This window comes from Manacus vitellinus, unplaced genomic scaffold (genome assembly GCF_001715985.3).
Source record: "Manacus vitellinus isolate BGI_N305 unplaced genomic scaffold, ASM171598v3 scaffold_100_pilon, whole genome shotgun sequence".
Taxonomy (NCBI): Eukaryota; Metazoa; Chordata; class Aves; order Passeriformes; family Pipridae; genus Manacus; species Manacus vitellinus.
In genome coordinates this window covers 777,649-787,032 of record NW_021938794.1, presented here as the reverse complement: position 1 = coordinate 787,032, position 9,384 = coordinate 777,649, and positions in this window count along the sequence as shown.

Genomic DNA, 9,384 nt, shown 5'->3' with positions numbered 1-9,384 from the left:
CAGGGCAGGGGTGGAGTCTCCATCCCTGGAGGGATCTAAAAGCCCTGTGGATGTGGCACTTGGGGACATGGCAGTGGTGGCCTTGGCAATGGACTTGATGAGCTTAGAGGACTTTTCCAGCCTTGCTGATTTGATCATTCTGTGATAAGAAACCCGAAGTTGAAGCCCCCAGCAGAGGAGTCACCAGCACAGATCCCTCCCCCTGCAGTTCCTCAGCCTCCAGCTGCCCAGGGACCTTCCCACCAGTGGGACACCCTTGGCACCCACTGACACATCCCAGCACCTCCTGGGGGCACCCTGGACAGTGGGGAGTTCCCCTGGGCAATGAAATCCCAGTTCAGTCCCACTGAGGTGTGAGGACTGGACCAGCCTGAGCTTTCTTTAAAGCAGGTTCCCTCCAAGCTGTTTTTTTCCTGCCCTTCCCAAGCTCATCCTCATGTCCTGTTCTTTCCTCTTGTCCTTCCTGGTTCCTCCTGGCCAATTTGCAGGGTACAGCACCAGTGGAGCTGTCACAGAGGCACAAGAGGACTATTAACATTCAAAAGTCTTCATGTAATTCCTTATTACAAGGCAAATTAATTCCAGCCTGAGCCAAACTGAACCCTGACCAGCAGCTGGGCAAACACCTCCCTCCACACTGCACATGGACAACAAGCAGCCATGGGCACTTTGGGAATTGGCCTCCCTATCCCACTTGCCCCAGAGTGGGACTCATTAAACTGCTGGAGATTAATTAACCCTGCTCAGATTTGGAGGTGGATGGTGGAATGAAGGCCCTGAACAGGGGCTGCTGGTGGGACACCCTGGGGACACCCCCTGTCCCACTGCACAAAGGCAGGAGGCTCCTGCAGGTCCTGGGGCTCACCTACCAGTCCTTGGCAGATTCCTGATGCAGCACAAGGGATTCAGAAGTGGCACTGGACACCTCTACTGGTTAAGGTTTGCTTCAAACCCCCCCTTCACACCCGAGTCGTGGGGATGCCCCTCACGGTGACCGACTCTGGAGAACAGGATCCTCTCCCACATCTACCCTCCAGCTGAAACACATCATGGGCTGGCTGTTGAGGTGACACACTGATGATTAAGGGGTTTAATCACCCATTTTACCCTCTTCAAAAGTTCCTGGGAGGAAGTGTCACAGCCTGGATTTAGATGAGAACACCAAGCCTGAATGTACCAATCTNATGCCCCTCACGGTGACCGACTCTGGAGAACAGGATCCTCTCCCACATCCACCCTCCAGCTGAAACACATCATGGGCTGGCTGTTGAGGTGACACATTGATGATTAAGGGGTTTAATCACCCATTTTACCATCTTCAAAAGTTCCTGGGAGGAAGTGTCACAGCCTGGATTTAGATGAGAACACCAAGCCTGAATGTACCAATCTCACGGGGCTGAGAAGTTCCCAGCAGCCCAGGGTCCCTGGGCTCAGGCACTGAAATGCCTTTCCTTTCCCCTTTTCCACATTAAAAAAAAAGGAAAAGGATGCATTTAGCAGATGCTGCTGCTTGTGGCTGGAGGCACCACAACAGCACCTTTTCTGCTTCCATGAAGACCATCAAGAAGATGAGCTGAGAGTGGAGAAACAACTGCAGTCTGCTTTCCTAAAAAATCAATAACCCCCAACAAACCCCTTCCCTGTCCCTCAACACCCTTCCCTCACTCCCAGTCTGGCATTTCCATGCTGGGACACTTGGTGAGCTGGGGATGCTGAACCCCCCCCTGTTGGCTGCACCGACATTTCAGGGCTTGTCTCTTTAATCAAAACGAGCCATTTTCACCAAAAAAAATCTCCCAGAGAATGATCTTTGCTACCTCTCTCCCTCACTGTCAATCTGAGGATGCAGCAGGCACATAAAACCCCGTTTCCCTGGGAAACCAGGCTAAAAATAGCTGGGCTGGCTGGGGAGACTGGGCTGGGGTTTGGGATTGCAGCAGGACGAGATGGCACCGGGGGTCAACCCCCCTGCCAAGGACCCCTGGGAGTCACTGCTGGCCCTGTCTGACACGTGGGAGGGTTCACTGTCCTTCCCAGCACGGGCAGAGCTCAGCCCTTCCAGCCTCTCTGCTGGAATCCCAGCTGGGAATGCAGCAGGGTTTGGATCCACCCTCAGCCCCGGCGCAGATTCCAGCGGGTCCGTGGGATGGGGAGATGGTGGCACCCACCTGGCAGGAGCTGGGGGGCTCAGAATGAGGGGATGTGGCCACTGGGAGCTCAGGAGGGGCTGTCCCCGTGGTGGGCAGGAGGTGACAGCCCAGCTCAGCTGCTGGAACTCTGCTCCCATCGGCATCTCCATGAGATGAGCAAAGGAATGACCTCCCGTGCCAGAGGTGGGCTGAGGGGTGTGAGGGGGCATTTCCCAGAGAAGCTGTGGCTGCCCCAGCCCTGGAAGTGTCCAAGGCCAGGTTGGACAGGGCTTGGAGCAACCTGGGCTGGTGGAAGGTGTCCCTGCCCATGGCAGGGGGTGGAACGGGATGAGCTTTAACGTCCCCTCCAACCCAAACCATCCCAGGATCTATAAAAAGACATGTTTATTTTATTGCTTTTGGTTGTCCTCCACCTGTACATCAACAAAACATCCCTGTCAAAGTGATCTATCCAGGCAAACACAAACACACTCCTGTGAGAAGGAGCCATCCCTGTAAATCTTCCTGTAGCTGCCCCTCGAGGCTCCCAGAGATACCAGGAGGGGGGGATGGAGAAGGAGGAACACCTCCCCTGCTCCAGGATCAGCTCATCTGAGTTCACACAAGGAAAAGCAAGGAGGGATAAAAAAAATAACAATCTTTTTTTGTGCATTTAATTCAGGATCTAATTACTTGGTATAAATTAGTCAGCTGGCTCCCACCTCAGCTCTAACATGTATCAGCCCGTGAATCACAGCTCCCTTACACGATATATGGGGCCATTTATATGTAAAAAGGCTTTATGCAAGGCACCCTGTGGACTGGGAATATTAATTTATACCAGGGGCTCTGGAAGATTAATTGAAATGAAAGCAGATGAGCAGATAAGACACTTCTCCTGATCAGTGCCAGGCCCTGGGAGGGGCCAGCAGCCATCAGAGCCCACACAGCCACGAGGGCAGCTGGGACATGTGGACATGGGGTGGCATTAAAATCCCACTGGCTGTGACAAAGACTCTGGTCAACAAAAGCAGAGCTGTTCCTTTCTCCTGTTTGCTCTGTGTGGTTTTAAATCCTCCATTTAACCTGCCCCCATCAACCCCCCTGGACACAGACCTGGACAGACAATACCCCTCACTGTAACCTCGACCTTCTTCCTCCCAGAGCCACATTTGGTGGCAAGAACTGCTCTGGCAGCTCCTCCAGTCAGTCCCAGTTTAACTCCTGGTGGTTTGGGAGGGAGGAGGGGTGAGGACTGTCGTGCCTGAGAACAGGCACACGCATCCCAATTTCCCTAATGAGGCAGTGACACCCACTCCCAAGGCTCCAAAAACTCACTTTATAAAGCTCAGTCATCACCTGTGAGTTCTCCCAGATGGAGGAAAGGGCAGAGTCTGACTCAGGAGACACCAGGGCTGAGGTTCCTCCTCCTGAATCAGCAGTCTGGAGCTCCAACAGCACCAAGCTGTTCCCATGTTTATGCTCTGCCCTGACCAGCTCCTCCTCACTACTCAGAGCAGAACAAAACATTACTTACACTCTAATTTAAAGCCAGTGCCCTGGAGCCAGAAACTGAATTAATTTCCATAGATCCTGAGTGGTTTTACCAGTATAGAGGAGCTAATTAGCTCTTCTCCCCTCACCTCCACGATTGCTGTCACCTCCCGTGGGGACAGCACAGGGCACTGTCCTGTCCTCCAGGGGCAGCACATGGCAACAACCCAGAGGGGGCAGGGACAGGGTGGGAAATGCTCCCTCTGCACCTCCAATAATGAAAACAACCCCAACTGCAACAGTGTTTGGTGAGAAAACAAGAATTAGCTGCACAATCATCTGAACAGGCTGCCCAGGGCAGTGGGGGAGTCCCATCCCTGGAGGGGGTTAAATGCAGATGTGGCACTGGGGGACATGGGTTAGTGGTGGCCCTGGCAGTGCTGGGGCTTGGCTGGACTCTGGTCTTGGAGGGCTTTTCCAACCTGAACAATTCCATGATCCTAGGGACTGCAAGAAGCTGAATTTGTTATATACACCTAAAACCAACAGGGCTTAGCTCCAGCAACACAGTTATGGGGGGCTGAGAAATGCAGAAGCCACCCCACAGTATTTATTTTATGTGTTTCTATACATGTGCTCAGAAAATCTGTTTGGATTGGAGATCAGGGACTTCAGGCTGGAGTGAAAACATGGGCTGCTTTGTGCTCCTGAAGGTGGAAACCCAGAAGGTTCTGGAGTCACTAGAAATGAGCATTTCAGGTGTGATTATGGAATCCCAGAATCATGGAATGGTTTGGGTTGGAAGGGACCTTAAAGCCCATCCAGTCCCACCCCCTGCCATGGGCAGGGACACCTTCCACCAGCCCAGGTTGCTCCAAGCCCTGTCCAACCTGGCCCTGGACACTTCCAGGGATCCAGGGGCAGCCACAGCTTCTCTGGGCAACTTCCAACCCAAACCATTCCATGATTCTCTGAATAAGCAAAATGCTGATGACTTCCCCTCCTGCACTGCAAACCCATTTACAGCAACCCTACAAAAATACACTGGAGTAGGTGTGAAGCATTTGTTAAATAAATAATCACCCCTGCTGGATTATTTTCACCAGCAAGACAAAATGATGCTCAACAAACACAAGCCTTTGACAGCACAGCTCAGACTCTCCAGGATAGAGCTAAGAGCCTCATTTTCCTCAAAAACAGAGAAATTATCAGAAGATTGAGGCATCCTGTGATTTAACAGCATCACTTCAAACAGCAGCTCTGCCTGCAGCCAGAGCACAGAGCAGGGAGACCACAAATGGGAATAATACATCACAAGTGAGGGAGGAGAAAAAAAGAGAAGCCTAAATGATGTAATAAAAAATAAAACCATGTCTTTGAGAAAGCGCAGTGGAACAGGAGAGGGGCCACGTTTTGAATTCATTATCATTCCACCAGCAACTCCCAGGAGCCTGGAGCCAGGCAGCACTGCAGCACACCCCAACAGGGCACAGGAGACGGGGTTTAAGTAGGTCACCAGTAAATATGACCGTGGTGGAGCTTTTTTTTGGTGTTGTTCCTGTTTGCTGTCGGTCACCGGGGTCCTCAGCCGAGGGAAATGCTGGAGAAGGAAGGAATGGATGGAACGTTGTGGTGCCTTCCTGGGAGCAGCTGTGTCCTCCTGGGATGGGCAGCTCCTGACTCAGGGATCAGCAGCACACAGAGCTGTGCCCAGGCCCCCAGTGTGGAACTGGGGGTGTGGAGGAACCTGCTGGCCAGGAGTGTGGGGAAAGGCAGGCTGGGATTTTAGGCCACGGGGATTTCATGGATTCGGAGCATTATCCCCTTTCCTTTCTGAGGGCTTTTCCCACCTCTCAGGGTTTTTGTGCTGAGGAAATGAACCTCCAAGCACTCCTCCCTGCCCCTGTTCTACAGAGGGATTTGGGGGGGAAAGAGACAAAAAAAGAGAGTTGGGCAGAGAACCAAACTGCCCTTTGTGCCAGGAGCCTGGGGAGCACCTTGTGCTTTTTAGGGATGGGACAGAGGAGAGATGGGAAGTGAGAGGGAGGATGGCTGTGGAGGAGAGGCCCTTGGGAGGCCAAGGCCAAGGCCAGCTGGGCAAAGGGAGGGATGTCCCAGGCCAGGAGGGTGTCACCAGTGGACAGAGCCCCAAACTGAGCCACTGAGAGCCCAGAGGGACACGGACCCAAGGGACAAAGCCCTTTCCCTGCCCCTTCCCCACAGAGCTCCCTGGAGTGCTCACACCAAGCCAAGGGCAGCATTCCCAGTGCAGTGTCAGACAGGCTGGGTAAAGCTGTGGAAATGCTGCTTGACACCCAAGTTTAAACCCTATTCAGTTCTGCCTCTAAGAATTAATCCAGCAGGTTGTTCCCAAGCCTTGGCTGCTGAGGAGCCTGGGAACAGGCCCAGTGCTGCTCCCCGAGGTCCTTGGGACACCAGGAGAGAGGGACATGTGGAAAATGATGCTGCTAGGAAGTTTGAGTTCCCTGCTGCTGGAGGAGTCTCTCGCTGTTCTCCACACCTGGTGTGTGCCCAGAGCTCCTCCTACCCCAACACTGCCACTACTGGGAATGACAACAAACCAGCTCCTCCACCTCCAGGGCTGGATAGGATCCAAAGGTGGAAGCAGCAGGTGCTTTTTGGGCTTTCCCTGAGTTGCTTTGTATCACCTGAATTGCATTTACACCCCCCCCAGTGCTGCAGCTCCCAAATGAAATCCTTGAAGGAAAGGATGGGATGGAACAGTGAAATCAGTCCTGAGAGTTGCCCTCTCCCCAGCCATTCCAGCCACTCCAACCCCAAACTCCCTCCAAGGAGCTGGACTCGAGGGTCCCTCCCAGCTCAGGATATTCTGTGATCCCAGGATCACATGAAGCTCCTTTTGCCAACTGCTTATGGAACCAGGGAGCGTCGCAGCAGGAAAAGGGCTCATTGTTTGCCCTGGGGAAGAGCAGCGCGGTGGAGACACTGGAGGCATCTCCAGCTGCTGCAATTCCCACTGAACTCCCAGGAAAAGGCTCTGGAGTGCCACAAGGACCCTGTGGAGCTGCCCTGGAGAGGCTGCAGGGGGATGAGGCTGGAGCTGGGGGTGAGATGAGCACTGGAGTCACTGCCTGGAGCACAAACCCCGGGATGGACATGGCAGGTCCTGCAGACCCTGCTCAGCCCTGAGCCTGTTCCATCCCACACACAGACACAGCCACTGTACTGCAAATCTTCCCCCACACACAGCCCCGAGTACTCCACGTTCTGCCTCCAAATCCCAGGTTTCCAGGCAATCCAGGCTGTCACTCTGATCATCCCAGGCTGTGCAGCTCCAGACATGCCCCATCAGCCTGGCACCAGCAGCTCTTTTCTGAGGTCAGATCCTTTAAGGTGACATTTTCCACTGTGGGATTTTTAGCTGTTTAAAGCATCCCCAAGGGATCCCAGAGCTCAGGGCTGGGAACAGCTCAGCTCCAGGGCTGTCCTGGGAGCTGGGACAGGCCAAGGCACAACCCTGATCCACCACCATGGAGGGTGGGGAGGGAGCCTGAACTCCAGCTGGCTCCTCTGAACAGAGTTATCCCAGAATCACAGGATGGGAGGGGCCTTAAAGCTCATCCCATTCCAACCCCTGCCATGGGCAGGGACACCTCCCACTATCCCAAGTTGCTCCAACCTGGCCTTGGACACTTCCAGGGCTGGGGCAGCCACAGCTTCTCTGGGCAACCTGTGCCAGGGCCTGCCCACACTCACTGTAAAAACCTTCCTTACTTGGGGAAAAAAATTGGAAAAAAAGATCTGGGGAATCCACACCAGCAATTTCTGTTCTTTTCCCCTCAATTTAGCGTTAGAACATCCCATAAAACATCCTATTTGGACAATAAATTATCACACCCAACTCCCCAGCTGCAGGCAAGAGCAAAGGCTTTCAGCCTGACCCTGTGAACAAAGAGGATTTCCAGGGAAATTTGCCTTGGATCATCCTCAATGAGCCTGTTTTGACAAGGGGGGAGAAAAAAGCAATGTTTAAGGGACAGCAAAGCAAAAGTGATTTAAGGCTCTGAAGGGCTGAAACCAAGCCAACACATTAAAACTAACCACAAAAACTGCCATAACTGCACTTCTGCAAACCTGTCTTATATTGCATAAAACCCCACAGTTTATTTAGGAATTTGGTGGAGCAAGGGGGGAAAAAGGAGAGCCATGGACCAAACACACTCAGATATTTGGGTAAGACATGACAAGGAGGGTTTTTAAGGAGAGCAAAACACCAGATTCAGTAGATGAAGTTGTTCTACTTCAGTTTTCCACCAGGAACATGATTCTTTTTTTTCCAGCCTGCTTTGCTTTATATCATGAGCTTTAAACCTTCAGCTCACACATTAAGTTCTGTATCTGTTGCAAAAAGACAAAATAAAAGCTATAAAGCCTGCCAAGAAATAAGTGGCTTGGGTTTGTTTTTCCAAAATCAGGTTCACGGAGTCACGTTTAAATAGGAATTTATTTGGCTTCAGCCTCAGAAGGAATTGTTGGGAGCCAGTGTTTTTGCCAAGTCTTTAATGTCCATTTAAAAAGTTCCTTAGACATCTCCAAAAACGTTCTCTTAGAGAACAACTCAAACCCTGAGCTCAGGAGATGGAATGAGCGGGGCCAGAGGTGGAGGAGGGGAAGCCTAAAAGAGCAATTTTGGCTCTGCTGAAGGTGCCACAGAGCAGAAAAGCAGAGGGAAAGTTTTATTAATGTCTATTTTCATGATACTTCATGTAAGAATGTAAAAAGTGGCAGAAATATTTATCAAATATCCAATATATCAACATTTGATATTCCCTTGAATATTAAATACTCAAGAGAAAAGTGCATCCTTTCCCCCCATTGTTTCAAACGTGACCAACCCAGTGACCCTCCATTTTATTAAATTTCCATCTCTCCAAAAATGTTACAGCCTTGCAACCCTCACCTTTACAGAAACACCTTTTGGTTGACATTCAGCCCTCTCCAAACTGAAGGGGTGCAATTCAAAGGCAAAGCTGCTCCTAAGCCTGACTCTGGGTCTGGCCCAGAGCTGATGACCAGGAACCCACCAAGCACCTTTAGATGGGAATAACGAGCCCCCAGGGGGGGGAATCAAGGTGGGAAACCCACCCTGGGGGCGACTCCCTGGGCACAGAGGGGCTGCACAGCTCAGGGGGACATTTGAGCATCACCACGAGCTGTTTTTGACACCCCAAAGGTTTGGGAGCAGCAGCTGCCGGTGCTGCCAGCCTGGATCAGCCTCTTCCCACAGCCCAGGGAGGACACAGGGGCCAGGGCTGGGCTGGGATCTCACAGCAGGTGCTGAACACACCCAACTCACCAGGAGCTGCACGAGCTGGGAGCTGGGTGTTCACACCAAAATACATCTGCAGCTGTTCTGAGTCCAGCCCTGCAGCTTTTCCAGCAGCTCAGGAGCACAGGGACTGCAGGCAGGGGGAGGATTCCTCCTCTCCAGGAGCTGTTTGCCAACCCCACATCCCTGAGCTCCAGCACACACGAGCTGCCAGGCAGATGGCAGGAGTTACACCCCCCCAGATAAAGCCAAAAGGTAGAAGTTGGTTGTGGCTGAGATTTGGGAAGCAGGAGGCTCCCAGTGCCCAGCACAGCAAGGACATGGAGCTGCTGGAGCCAGTCCAGAGGAGGCATCAGGATGGTCAGAGGGCTGGAGCAGCTCTGCTGGGGGGAAAGGCTGGGAGAGCTGGGATTGTTCAGCCTGGAGAGGAGAAGCTTTGGGGTGACCTGA